Raw genomic sequence first — 15,368 nt, 5'->3', positions numbered from 1 at the left:
GCATGACTAGATCTATCATTGTTGTCCTCTTTTGAGTCCTTAGGCTTTTTTAGCCCTAACTAGAATGGTTTTGTTAATGGTCTTCCTATTCCTAAGAGTGGTGATAGATTTTGCTTGTTACATCTGATTTGAAGAACTTGGGTCACTAACTTCATATTGTGGTTTTGAATTGGGAAGAGATTGAGCTGGAAGGCTCCCCTTGTTCCCAATCGCACTTTTAGTTTCAAGTCCTTATATGGCCTTTGTGAGGTCTTGAAAGACTTGTAGCATAGCCTGATTGAAAAGCTCTTGATTTTAATCATGCTTTAAAACTGGATCCTCCTAAGGTTTCCCTTGAATTGGAATTTGGTTAGGGAATCTTTGAGGTGTAGCAGTTTGTCTGTTTCTCCAACTGAAGTTATGATGATTTCTCCAACTGGGATTGTACGTATTAGAGGTGGGCCCACTGAAAGGTCTTTAGTAATTATTTATGACATTAGTTTGCTCATTCGGTACCTCTTGAAAAGCAGCTATTGTTGGGCAATTTTTAGTTGTGTGAATGTTACAAGCACAAATACCGCAAACAGTTTCCTTACCCTTATCCATCTTTAATTTCATGGCCTCGAGTTTTTTGGTGAGATTAGCCACTTTAGCATTTATATCATCGTCCTCTTTCAGGAGGTATATTTTACGCCTCTCCTTGGATTGAGTCGGCCTAGACATTGTGCTTGATTTTGGGGAGATGTCCCATGATTGTGTGTTTTCAGCAAGCTTGTCAAAATCATCCCACACATCATTGACACTTTTATTCATGAATTCCCCATTACACATTGTCTCGACCAATTGGCGCATGAAAGACATCAATCCATCATAAAAGAAATTCATGATGCACCACATTTCAAAACCGTGTTGTGGGCATGAACTGATAAGATCCTTGAACCGTTCCTAACATTTGAAGAATGTTTCATCTTCCTTTTGGCCGAAGTTCATGATCGACTTTCTAAGGGTGTTTGTCTTATGGTATGGGAAATTTTTCTTTATGAACTCCCTTATCATGTCATTCCATCTACCAATAGATCAATGACGTAGTGAATGCAACCACGTCTTAGCTTTCTCTTTCAAGGAAAAAGGAAAGATTTTAAGTCTGATCGTGTCATCGGACACGTTAAGAAAATATAGAGTAACTATGATTTCATCGAACTCTTTCAAGTGTAGATATGGATTTTCATATTCTAACCAATGAAATTTTGAAAGGAGTTAGATCATCCCTGGCTTGCTATCCATGTTTCCCATATTTTCTGGAAAAACCATGCATAAAGGTGTACTCACCCTCGCTGGTTGTAAATAGTCTCTCCAAGAACGAGGCAGGGGTGCTTAATGCACCTCATTCTCATCCTGGACTTCCTCAACCCAAGGTTGAGGTTGTCTTCACAATTGATTGACTGGTTGTTTTGCAGCCATCACTTCAATTAACTCTAAGGATCTTGAGTGGTGTCTAATCCTGTGATGGATAGATAACCCCTCAACTAATCCTTCTTCACTCAAAAGACGTCGAGTGTTGTCACGGACCCACTTGGGCCTGAAACACTCTTGGCCCTCAATTTCAGATTCTAACTTAAACCTAAAAAGGAAAGAGAGAATAAGAATTCTGGAAAAAGAAAGGAAGAGAATTAGAAAGAAGTTACCAGATTGGAAGTTACTAATTAAAGATCATACAAAACAAAACAAAAGAAATTAGTTTCTAAAAATAAAAATTCTAAAATTAGAAAGTTTCTAAAAACAGAAATAGAAAGAAGTGTTAGTTTCTTAAAAAAAGCAATCATAGAATTAGAAAGTTTCTAAAAATAGAGAACAAACCCTAATATATAAATAGAAAGAAAGAAAAATTAGAAAGAGATTACCAAATTAGAAGTTTCTACATTAGGATGCTACAAAAAAAGAAAGTTAGGTTAGTTTCTAAAAACAGAAAAGGAAAGTTTCTAAACCTAAAATTAGAAGGTAAATTCATTTCTAAAATAATTCAGAAAAACCTAACCTAAAAATAGAAAGTAAATAAATCCTAATCTTAACTTATTTCTAAAACTAATCAATCTCAGAAAAACATAGGCGTTAATCCCCAGCAACGGCTCCAAAAACTTGTTCACAAGCCCAAGTGTAGGGTTATGATGTAGTAATAATCTTGGTGAGACCGAGGTCGAATCCACAGGGACTAATCTTATGTGTATTATGAAAATAACTAGAACTAGAAAAAGATGTGAATCTAATTTTGAAGTAGTTGAGAGAGTAATTGTGATTAAGTAATTAAAACTCGTAAATTTAAAGGTGGTAACTAGGGTTTCCAAGGATCCACTTGTAGAGTCAGGGAGCCCTCTTACTTGATTCAAGTCACACAATTGGAATTGGAGTCCTATCCTATCCAATTGGAAGATGTACAATTGAGATCAATCTGAACTTTCCTTGACCTAATTCTCAATGGAAGAGAATTGTGATAATTGGAAGAGATTCCATCACCAAACCATGCCCATGAGCCGATGGCTAAAAACAGGATTTAACAATCCCACAATCTCAAAATCAGGAAAAGAAGATACTTAAAGCTATTGCATGTCTACTGTAATTTGAGTCACAATAAACCATTAAGAACTAAAAGTATTCCTTTAAAATCAAACTAGAATCAAAGAAGGTTCAACATAAACATGAATCAAAGTAAAAGAAACATCCCATGATGCTACAAGCTTCACCTCTTAGCCCTGGCTAAGAGGTTTAGCCAACCGTAGACATGATTGAACTAAAATCTCTTATGAAAAGCGTAAAAACGACCAAGGAAGAGGAAGAAAAACTTTTGGCGACAGATTCTCCACACTTTTGCTCCACTCCTCAAACCATAGAAGATTCCTAAGAACATTCTAGGGACCCTTATTTATAGTTTTGCAACTCAAACTTTTGTACCGAGTTGGAAAAATTCATAAACCACCTCAAATTTACACAATCCGTGTCTTGTCTGCATAACCGTAGACGTGTCGAGGAAATCCTTTGATTGGTCGAGGCTTTCCTTCAACTAGTTGAGGATGAAGGGATTTTTGAAAATTTTATCGCTGGAGTTCTTGTTGAGGAATCTTTGACTAATAGAGGGACTAGTCGAAGGCAGTAGATTTTTAGGGTTCTTTTTCTTCACTTCAAGTCTTCAATGCTCTTCATTCCTCACTTGCTTTTCTTGGATCTTTGGTATGTGAATTCTTCATTCTTGGTCTTATAAGATCCATCCTTGACTTTGGTAATTCTTGAGAATCAAATTCATGCTTTTAGCATCCTTTTCAATCCAAGCTCTTAAATTCATTTTGCAACACAAACATGATTAAAATAGAACACTAAGTATTATCATGTTCATAAAACCAAGTAATAAATGGGGTCCAATATGCAATATTTGACCCTTAACATGATTTGGCTCTAAGTTTTCAAAATTACACTCTCGCTTCTTTAGATTGTACTCATTCATACTTGATTGCACAAAAAATTATTTTCTGAAAGTGATTTGAACATTGAAGATTGAAGATCACTTCATGCATGTTTTCCTCGAGACTAGTAAAATATTGGTTGGGGGCTGTGTTGAGTGTGAAATATTGCATATTTCTCCCTATTTATACCTTGGTTTTATAAATACTATAGTACTCAATTGATTTAATTATGCATGTTTTCATGTTTGAAATGATTTCAAGAGCTTAACGTGAAATTGATGTCGAAAGGAAGATTTATGCTCAAAGGATTACTAAATGAAGATTTAGATATTTGAAAGTCATTAATAAAGAATCCACATGCCAAAGATCCAAGAAAACCAAGTGAGGAATGAAAAGAATCAAAGATTTGAAGTGAAGAAAAGGAATCCTAAAATTGTCCTTAAAACAAACATATTCCTGAAATTATCCTGAAAAAGCATATTTTAAAACTCCAAGTCTATTTTGGAAAACTCTGCAGAGTAGATAAATTTAAGGCGGTTTAAACTCCAAGTATATTTTGGAAAACTGCACAGAGTGCATAAATTTGAGGCGGTTTCTTGAATTTTCCAACACAATGCATAATTGGAGTTCCACAACTATAAATAGGACTCCCTAGGATGCTCTAGTGCATCTTTTAAGGTTTGAAAAGGTCTCAAGGAGCAGACATAAGAGTGGAGTAGCCACCAAAGATTTTTCCTCTTCCCAAGTTTATTTTTGATGCTTTGTTTGAGAAATTTGGTTTCAATCATGTTTATGGTTAGCTAAACCTCTTTGATAGGGCTAAGAGGTGAAGCTTGTAGCATATTTGGAAGATTATCTTGCTTTAATTCTTGTTCTTATTGAACCTCGTTGATTTTTAGTTTGATATTAAAGGAATATTTTCAGTTTTCTATGATTTATTTTGACTCAAATTACAATAGATGTTGTGATAGCTTTGGATATCTTCTTTTCCTATTTTGAGATTGTGAGATTAGTAAATCATGTTAATCGCCATATTCTCCTAGGCATGGTAGGGTAATGGAATCCCTTCCAATCATCACAATTCTCCTCCGTTGAGAATTAGGTCAATGAAAAGTTTAGATTTGGTATAATTGTTTTATCTTCTAATTGGATAGGATAGGATTCCAATTCTAATCTCCTGGGCATGGTAGGGTGATGAAATCTCTTCCAATCATCATAATTCTCCTCCATTGAGAATTAGGTCAATGAAAAGTTTAGATTTGGTATAATTATTTTATCTTCTAATTGGATAGGATAGGACTCCAATTCCAATTGTGTTCCTTAAATCAAGTAAAGTAGCATCTTGATTGCTACAAGTGGATCCTTGGCACCCTAGTTCCCACCTTTAAATTCATAAGTTTTAATCAACATTATTCACCATTACACTCAATTATTCAGATTTCAATTTAGATCTTTTTCTAAATCTAGTTCTACTTATTTTCAGAATATGTAAAAGTTCAGTCCCAGTGGATTCGACCTCAGTCTTACCGAGCTATTACTACATCTCGACCTTACACTTGAGGTTGTGAACACCTATCCTAAAATCTTACCATAAAAAATCTCTAACTCCCTCTCATTTCTACCATTTTTCTAGCAAGAGTAGAGAGGGATTAAGAGAGAAAAATATTAGAAAGATTAGGGAGAGATTAAGAGAGAAAAATATTAGAAAGATTAGGGAGAGATTAAGAGAGAAAGAGAGAAAAGAAAGAAAGAGTAGAGAGAGATTAATAGAAAAGATCGAGTGTTTAAGAGAGATTGGAAAGAGAGCTTGAGAGACGGTTATGAGGGATCAAGAGAGTAAGTGAAAGAGAAAAGTGAGATTTAAGAAGATTAGGGGTGAAGAGGAACTTAGTGGGCCATCCGATCGCCAATCCGAGACAATCCAACCATCCATCCTTCAAGGTGAGTGCATAGGAGGGTCAAAACCCTCACCTTCTTTATGATTTCTCTGTTTTAGTGGGCCCACAAAGGTGAGACCCTGCCTTGGTTATGAATTGAGTCTGCGGTGAACCCTAGAGTGGCGGGGGGCCACCCCGATGACCAAATCTATTTCCCTTCCTTTCCCTTTCTTTTCTTATTCTCATGGTGTTGTGGGACCCACAAGTGGGCCACATTATTGGAGAGTGTGTCCCTCATGCTATCATAGCATGGACCACCTTGTGTGGCCCACCATGATGTTTATTTTCTATTCAAAGTAATTGATTGTATAAACACACTTGGATGGTGAAAATACACCAAACATTAATGTGATCCAAAGCTTCTTGGCCCCACCATGAGTTGGTCATTCAAATGGATGGAGTGGATTTCCTAGGTGGGCCCTACCTCACCCTTAAAACATGAGAGAGGGAGAGGGACAGTGGCATTATCATTGCTGGACGCAACAACGTCTAGAGACACTACCACCGTCTACCTCCCAGAGCCACTATGTGGGCTTCCCTCATAGGCCCCATCATGATGTATATATATCATCCACACCGTCCATCCGATTTATTTTCTCATTTTAGGCGTTAATCTCAAAAATGAAGTTAATCTGAATCTGAGGTGGGCCATACTACAAATACTAAGGGGCTAGGTTACCCATTGTCATTACTAGCTTTGCACGGGAGGTTTGGAGTGACTCGTAGGACATAAGTTGATGTATTTCTTAAATCTATACCATCCATCTATCTATCGGCTCATGTTAGCCGTTTAAACTAAAAATCTAGCCAATCCAATCATTAGGTGGACCACACCACAGCCAACGGAGGGACTAGGTGCACCCCTCACGTCAGTCATGCGGACGTGGGGTAGGGGCATCCCAGTCGTGGATCCCATCTTGATGTATATATGTTGAGTGTCAAATATTACATATTCCCCCTGTTTATATCTTGGTTTTATGAACATGATAATGCTTAATGGGTATGTTTTAAACATGTTTGTATTGCAAGGTGAATCTGAGAGCTTGGATTGAAAAGAATGTTAAAAACATGGATTTGATGCTCGAGAATCACCAAGGCAAGGGATGGATCTTAGGAGACCAAGATTGAAGATTTTAAGACCCCAAGATCCAAGGAAACCAAGTGTAATAGCTCAAATTAATCTTTACCTTTTAATTTTAACCATTGATTTGGACAGATCCAATCCAACTGTTTATTAACTAATAAATCTAACCATACATTTAACCATCCATCCAACGATGCAACCATCAAACCGTCCATATGCTGAAATCATCAGAATACTTGTCCTTCCATCTAAACCAACTGTCCATCTCGCTTGTCATGTGGCCACTTACAATTCCACCTATCCATCTCACCACCAATCCACAGGTACATCACGAAGTCCATTCCCAAATCACATATGAACTCATATAACCTTACATTTATCCATCCATCTATCCATTTCTATATGCATCGATCCGTCCATCCATCTATATCATCCATTTAATCACCATTGAATACATCACAACCACACACATGCACCAAACACATCATGCGCGCACACATACCTTTCACAAATGTGGCATGCATGCATCAAACACATCACATACATACCTCAAATGAAACACACAAGTAGCCCATGCATGCATCACAAACCATATTGCCCTCCCATCATAACCACGCCTCATGTGTACAACCCTACACTAGACTTGTGCACGTGGTGTAAATTAAAAGAAAGAAAATAAAATGTGATGTACAAAGATTAAAAACAAAAGAAAACTGAAATTTTAAAAGAACATTTATTAATAGCACACGTGATGTTGTGCTCCTTATAAATAAGGAGTAAAGGAAGAGAGGTGGGATGTGCTGTGACGTGAGAAGAGTGAGGAGAGAGAGAAGAGAGAGAGAGAGAGAGAGAGAGAGAGAGAGAGAGAGATTAAAAAAAAGGAGAGTTGTTAGTTATTTACGTTGGAAAGAGGAAGAGAAAGAAGGGAGAGAAAAAAGGAAGAAATAAAAGGAGGGGAGAGAAAAAAGAGGAGAGAGGAAGAAAAGAAAAGAAAAAAGAAAAGAAAAGAAAATACTTTTTTAAGAAAAAGTAGTTTCTCTCACTTGATATTTTTTCTTTATTATTGTTTTTACTTATAATAAATTCCACATGTTTTCCTTTTATTTTTTTAATTATGCAAATAATTCAATAATTGTGCATTTTTCTTTAATTGATTTATTCATTTGATTCATAATTAGTTGTGTTTATTTAACATGATTTTTTCTTTGGCTCTCCTTATTTTAATTGGCAATCCTTGAATCAACTTTAAATTTAGATTATTGTTTAACCATGCATTAATAATTCTTTAATTATTATTATGTTTTTAAAGAAAACCAGAATTTAGAGCATCATTTTTATAAACTTCAAGTTCAATATACTTTTCCAGACTCTCGGGTCGGATCTAATGGATTGCATTCCATGAATATTGTTTTTTCGTAGAACTTTAAATCATGTACGAACAGTCTACAATGACTAGAAATAATTTGTCCTTATAAATATTTTGCTCATGAAATATTAAAATTATATATCCTTTGAACAATCTTTGGAACACCAGAAAATAGGTAGGGCGATCAAGTCCTTTGGGTTGAGAATCCCTAAAGCGTAAATAGGTAGGGCGATCAAGACCCTTGGGTTGAAAGTCCCAGAAACCCAACTGGTACCTCTTGGAACCTCTATTGTACCCTTTGAGTGGGTGAGCATGTTAGGATTGCAAAAGGTTCTCACTGTCAAGTTCGGTAGGGTAGTAGTCTGACCAGCTAACGTACAAATGGGTCCCTCACCAAGTACCCTTTGGATGGGTGCACATGTCATGCAAGAGATTCCTATTGCCAGGCTAGGTGTTGTATTGGCAAGGGTGGTGGCCAACCGATGTAAACTGGCCCTGGTGTTAAGAAGAATAAACTGCACTTGTTATTATAGAGTATAGCATATGTTGATTTCATTCATTCATTTTCTTTGAATTTACATTGAAAAATCTCGTTTATTAATCTCTTCATCTGTTGCTTTACCTAAATAGGTATTGTATCTTTTAATATATTTTATTCAGATTATATGATGTTATTTTTGAAACCTATGTTGAATTTCTCACTAGGCTTCGTAGCTTACCCTATTGGGATTTTAAAATTTCAGGATCAAGATCTCGTGGAGGCACTTAAAGAGATTTGCTTTTATATTTTTTTCTTTATCATTTTCTAAATAAGTGTAATAAACATTAAGTATAGTATGATACTATGGAGGTGACATGAGTTTGGTGATAATCTTGAATAGTCGAAACATGGATATTTTATTCTTCTCTAAATAAATGTTTGATTATTTAATTTTTGAATGGTTATATTTTATTAATGAGAATCATTTTGTCAATATATGCGTGGATTATGAAATGTAAACATACAAAACATAAGTCATGCCTTCGGGTATGGAATTAAGGTCAGATATTTCAAGGTCAGATATACCCAGGTGCTGGATTTTGGGGCATGACACCAAGTGAAGAAGGAAGGAAGTCGAAAGTACAAAGTACAAAAATTTACACTATTTATGTCATCGACCACCGTTCGATGACATCGAAGCCAGTGTTCGATGACATCGACCACCGGTCGATGACATCGAAGAATTACAAAAAATCAAGTCCAGTTGCTGGATAAATTGATGTATTTATTGATGACATCGAAGCCAGTGTTCGAATTACAGAAAATCAAGTCTAGTTGCTAGATAAATTGATGTATTTATCGATGACATCGAAGCCTTGTTTGATTGCTCGATGACATTAAGATTTTTGTGGATTTTTAGAACAACTCACTGGAACTGTCTAGACACATTCTCAATTAATGGAACACCGTTCGATGACATCGAAGTTAGTTCGATGACATCAAAGGTATGTTCAATGACAAGAAGAGTTACGCAGTGTGAAAGACATTACGGAGTACAAAAAGGCACGACTTTCGGATTCAAGTTACGTTTGATGACATCGAAGGCTATTCGATGACATTGAAGGCATTACGCAGAGTTACATGGACTGCGTAAATTTGAGGTAGTTTTTCAAATTTAAACGGATAAGGCTATAAATATGGGTTTCCTAAGAACTTCGAAACATGAATTAGGTTTTGGGAAGCAGATCGTAAGGGTCGAGTAGCCTCCCAAGAGTTTTTCTTCTCTCCTTTCCTATTTTTAATGTTTTCTTTTATGCTTTTAAATCCAATCATGTCTATGGTTGGCTACATCTCTTAGCTAAGGCTAAGAGGTGAAGCTTGTAGTGTATTTGGATGATTTTCATGCTTTAATTCTTGTTCTTGATGAACCTCATTGATTTCTATTTTGATATTAAAGGAACATTTTTAGTTTTCTATGATTTATTATGACTCAAATTACAATAGATGTTGTGATAGATTTGGATATCTTCTTTTCCTGTTTTGAGATTGTGAGATTGGTAAATCTTGTTGTTTACCATCATCTTCTGGGCATGGTAGGGTAATGGAATCCCTTTCAATCATCACGATTCTCCTCCATTGAGAATTAGGTTAATGAAAGTTCAGATTTGGTATAATTGCTTCAGCTTCCAATTGGATAGGATAGGACTCCAATTCCAATTGTATTTCTGGAATCAAGCAAGGTAGCATCCAGATAGCTAAAAGTGGATCCTTGGCACTCTAGTTCCCTTTTTATTATTGAAATCCCAATCACAATTACTTCATTTATTCCAGATCTAGGTCTAGATCTTCTTCTAGTTCTAGTTCTAGTCATTTTCAGAATACGTATTAGATTAGTCCTTGTGGATTCAACCTCAGTCTCACCGAGATTATTACTACATCGCGACCCTACAGTTAGGGTTGTGAACTTGTTTTTGGCACCATTGTCGGGGACCACGGCTACGTTTTTCTGAGATTAATTGGTATTATAATTAGGTTAATATTAGTGTTTATTTTTTCTACTATGTTTTTAGGTTAGGATTTTTTTTCGAAATTATTTTTAGAAACTAACATTGTTTTCTGTTTTGTAAGATCCTAACATAGCTACTCCAATCTAGTAACAACTTTCGAATTCTCTCTTTCTTTTCTAGATTTCTTATTTATTGTAGGTTTTATTTTTCTCTTTCTTTTTTTAGAGTTCAATTGTTTCATTACTTGAGGGTTGCGAGTGTTTCATGCCCAAGTGTAATGTCATGTACAAAGACCCGAGTACCACCTCAGGTAGAAATCCCTAAGGACCGTATTCTGTAAAATTTAGGTGAAATTTAGTTAAATACAAAACTAAATAATCAGTGGATTTTGCTCAAACCACTATTTATACAAATGGCAATACCTAAAACCATCAAAATAGCTAACTCAACACTACTTAGAAACCTAAAAGAAATCCTAAAAGCTTGTTGCTCTCGGGAGTATATTAAAACTCCGTATCGGACCTGGACTGCGCGTCGAAAGTCCGATGACCATGAAACTATAGGGTTATATCCATCTTATTAGGCTTGACAACCATTGTAGGAATCGAGCCCAGATAGTATCTAGAAATGCACAACTTGAGCCCTAAGTGAAGTGTGTGAGAAACGTGAATATCTTTAGAAAACGTAACGAAACTTAAGTAAATTGGGTCGTTCGCTTATGCCTGAAATTGAAGATTTCGGACCGTCAGTTTCTGACCGAACTTCACCCATGGACCAGGAAAATTTCCTTGCACATATCTGTATACTTGTGACCCTGATCGAGTGACAACGAGCGTTAATCTGATACAGGTCCTTCACAGTCGATCAGCCTATCCAATCGCGTTGAAACCACATTCTAGCATAGATCCATCGTCAGGGAACTTACCTTACATCGTGAGTAGTAGACCTCTAGATGAACCCTGCCTGCCCGAAACAGACGTCCTTTAGTTATAATTTAAGTGTACCAAGGCCCTGGGGCCATTTGCATCAGTACTGGGCCTATATAAAGCCCTTAAACCACCTCATTCCTATCTCATACGAATTTTCTCTAACCCTAGGAGAGAAAAGAGAGAAAGGAAGAGAAAAGACTAGGGAGTGAGGGGAAATCTACGGAGTTTGCTGCTGTGATTCTTTCCCATGACTTCATGCACTAAATCGCCTTTACATCTAGCTAGTCGATCCGTTCCAACTACGATTTGGGTAAGAAATGCTAACCCTAATCTTGATTTAGAAAGTCGGATTGAGTAATCGGCAAACTAGCCAACCTATTTCATGATTTAGGTCCCCATTGTTCCGTTTTCGGGAATGTAGAATTTAAACCGAGTCCGAATCGAGTATTCTGATGAATGGTACAGACTATAAACGTTTAGGTTATGGTTTTCAAGGCTTTTAATGTCAGCTAATGATTTATTTCTGACTTGATTGCTGTCATATGATCTTAGTTACGACGTTTTCGATAAATTATACGTGTGTGAACTATGTTGAATATAAGATGCATTCCATGTGTTTATTAAAATGTTTGAATGAATATGAAATTGTGATTTGTGCTTGTCATGACTACAAATCTTGGATTCATGCTTGTCATATGTATCACGACCTCTTTGTATAACGAATTGTTATGGATCATGTCGTAACTAGTCTAGTCTATGTATTTAGAATGTGTAGCTTAAGTGTTTGATAAAATATCTGAATGAGGAATTGTTGATGATTTGTATTTATTAAGTGTTAAGATAGGATTCTCAATTTCCTTAATTATATGTATAGTTTCCTTCATGTAATCATATTTGTCGTTACACAATTTATGGATAAAATGTAAGTGCTTGGTAACATGTTCAATGTGTTTGATGAAATGCCCATATGAGAGATCTATTTAGAATGTTTGTTAAATGCTAATACGATTATCACATGTATTTATAAATTGCATCTAAGTAAGGTTGGGACTACAACGTAGTGCAGGCAATCGGTAACACTTCCGGTCTGGGTGGCTGAATTAGTCTGGCCACATTAGGTAACTAGACGAATCCGAGTTGCACGACGATTGTCGACAGTGGTTAGGCCACAAGGGGTGCTCATGTACTCCATGTCGATCAAGTCTACATGTGCTTGTACCAATCGAACTTACCAAACAAATCGATTGGCCTATTGTGTGTTTACCATGTATGGACATCACTGCTTGAATTTAAGGTACCACTTACCAATGTAAAAGCCCATTTCAACCATGGTACCACGATCTGCTAAGACTTATGAGCCGGGCATGGTTGTATGAGACACTGTGGTTGAGCTATCGGCCTACGCTGGGGTGACGAGCCTCCCCATAGTGACCAATGAGCAACCCAAACTCATGAGCCAGGCATGGTGCTATGGGACACCGTGTTCGAGCTGTCGGCCTACGTTGAGGTGACGAGCCTCCCATAGTGACTGCAAGTATAAACTCTTGAATTTGCCTATCCACTACTTTTCATTAGGGGTGATGCCCTACAACTTGCCTATTATAAGTGAATAACTAGGACTGACAACCCTAGATGGATCTTCGGTTTGGGTTAATGATATAAAGGGAGGTACCTTGCTTCCCAAATTTGCTGTATGAATAAGCTTAGCTAATTAAGTACTCGGCTAACATGACCATGCACTGCATTGCATGTGCTTTGGCGAGGAAGTTGCACCTTTAGGGAGTTTGTCATGTGTGAACTTGGTTGTCGGAGTCACTTTTGAGGGAGCTTTGTGCGAGGGCATGCATCATACTGCATACCATCCCTGCATTAATAAGAGTAGCTAGGAAGTGATTGTTGTATTGCTTTATCATTACTGCTTGATTGACTTAATAACATGTTAACCTGTACCTTATAGTACCACAAAGTTGATCACTCACTCCCACCTTGGGACAGTGTTTTAAAATACCAACCAGACTCTATTGTAGTTGTAGGTGAGGATGAAGTCTATGCGGCTGAGTTTGAATTCGTAAATGAGGAGGAATTCTCCTATGTTCAGCTATCAGGTGGGCCCTCGTAGACCTTATACTGATTCGACGGGATTACAGGGTTACATGGATTAGTTGGACATTTACATTTTGACATTTGGTATATTTTAAAACAGACCTTATATATTAAACCCTGTTACATCATCATACTCTGGAGTTTGTAAAATGTTTACCGTTCAGATATATATGTATTTCAGTCTTTCGCTTGTTAAAATTAATTATATCTAGAGTATGATATGTTGTTTTAGTATAATCCCACTCCTGTTTAATGCATTGATATGGACAACATCTAAACATCATTATCCATATTGCATAAGTGATGTGCTGGATCTCGGGAGTAGAGCTTTGCTCGACCCTCGAAATCTGGGGCGTTATAAGTTGGTATCAGAGCATGATTTGGATTAAACTGGACCTGGGTTATAGGTAACACAATGCACTCTAAACGCACTCTGACTTAAGAAGGGGGCGATGAAATATAGAAATGATCGTAGGATCCCAAAGTTTCACCGACAGGTGAAATTGCCTATTGTAACGTAGCCCGTACGCGTCCGAGATCATGCAAATTGATCTTAATCCCTTTTAGGCCATCATTCGATGGGTTTGAACAATAATTCGGTGAATCCCACACTTGACACAATCCAAAAAGCATGAATACGCGCTTGTTGGACCGAGAAAATGCATCACACAGGCATAGGGGCCCAAATCACAAAATCTAGTGGGACCCAGGGGGTCCCCCGCACATGCACAGCACAACACCCCGGGAGGGGGTGGCCACCGCTCCAGGGTGGAGCCACCACCGAACACCCTAGTGGGGCGCGGTGGCACCGCCCAGGCGGTGGTGCACCACCCAGCTCCACAGCGGGCCGCGGTGACACACCGCCCACCGACCAACCATGTGGGGCCCACCCACATGTGGGACCACCTATTTGACTCCCCTTTTGCCCCTCTTTCTCATTCCATCCTATTCTAAACCCTCTAAACCCTCCAAAACCCCACTTTCTCTCCCAAACCCCCATTCCATACACTCAAAGCCACATTTTCTTCTACATTTCACACCCATCTTCCACCATTCTCTCAAAACTACCATTTTCATTTCTCCATCTTTCCTATTTCCACCTATTGGAGCACCAAAAATCCTCTTTTTGTGTCTCATATTTCCCATATCCTCAAATTCATTTCAATCTCCAAGCTTTTCCGCTTCCATGGCTCTCTTCGAGCTTGTCACCGCCATCTTCTCAATCTCAACGCTCCTTTCCCTTATGGGAAAGAGAAGAGTGACCTTGGATGAGGCCGAACCGAGCCGTCCAAGCCGCTCGAGGAAGAAGGCGAGCACCGAGGCTAGTACAAATGTCAAACGAGAGCGAAGATCGAAACGGGATCTCGATCCTCAAATTCCACTCAAAATATCTCTACCGGCGGGCACCGAACTTGGTAAGTTTTGTAACTGCAAAGTCGTATTTGAAGCCCGTGTTGTTAAGAGACTATTTGGGCTGTATCCGGTTATTGACCTTCTTTTGGAGACTGGGTGGGGTCACATGTTTGAAGGGAAGGCTCATGCAAGTGAAGGCACCGTATGAGCCTTCTATGCCCATATACAGAACCCACTACTGAAGCCTCTTCAGTCTATCATCCCCTTAGGGAGGCAGGAAGCCATTGTCAATGTAGATGTGATGGCCCATATCATGGGGATTGCACGTGGTGTGGTACATGCTAGTGCATCTCATCTCACTAGTAGATGGAAAAAAGATCACCGCACACATTTTCTTTTTGACCAACTAGCTCATTAGAGGTGAGACAATAGCCTCCCATTGACTAAAATGATGGCAAACTTGTGCCTACTCCACTACATATGCACGTGCAATGTGTATCCTAGGTGGAGCAACCATACAGAATGCACTCGTTTGATGGTGGACTTTCTGTACAGAGCTGGACAGGGAGACAAGTTGTGCTTGCCTACTTTCGCTTTGTCACAGATAATCAGGACCGCACACTCTACTCGGGGAGACACCTCACTCCCATTCTACCGACTTATTTGCAAGATTGCCCG

At 38.0% G+C, this 15,368-nt stretch overlaps 1 non-coding gene across 1 annotated transcript; it reads left to right on the top strand.

The window, feature by feature from the left end:
• The first annotated feature begins 880 nt into the window (after positions 1 to 880).
• On the top strand, positions 881 to 987 carry LOC131257164 (small nucleolar RNA R71). The gene has a single exon (XR_009177179.1). It is a non-coding gene; the product is annotated as a small nucleolar RNA R71 (small nucleolar RNA).
• Positions 988 to 15,368: the final 14,381 nt, after the last annotated feature.

Source organism: Magnolia sinica, chromosome 9, assembly GCF_029962835.1.
Source record: "Magnolia sinica isolate HGM2019 chromosome 9, MsV1, whole genome shotgun sequence".
NCBI lineage: Eukaryota > Viridiplantae > Streptophyta > Magnoliopsida > Magnoliales > Magnoliaceae > Magnolia > Magnolia sinica.
Note: the sequence above shows the minus strand (reverse complement) of the source record. Positions and strands in the feature narration are given on the sequence as shown.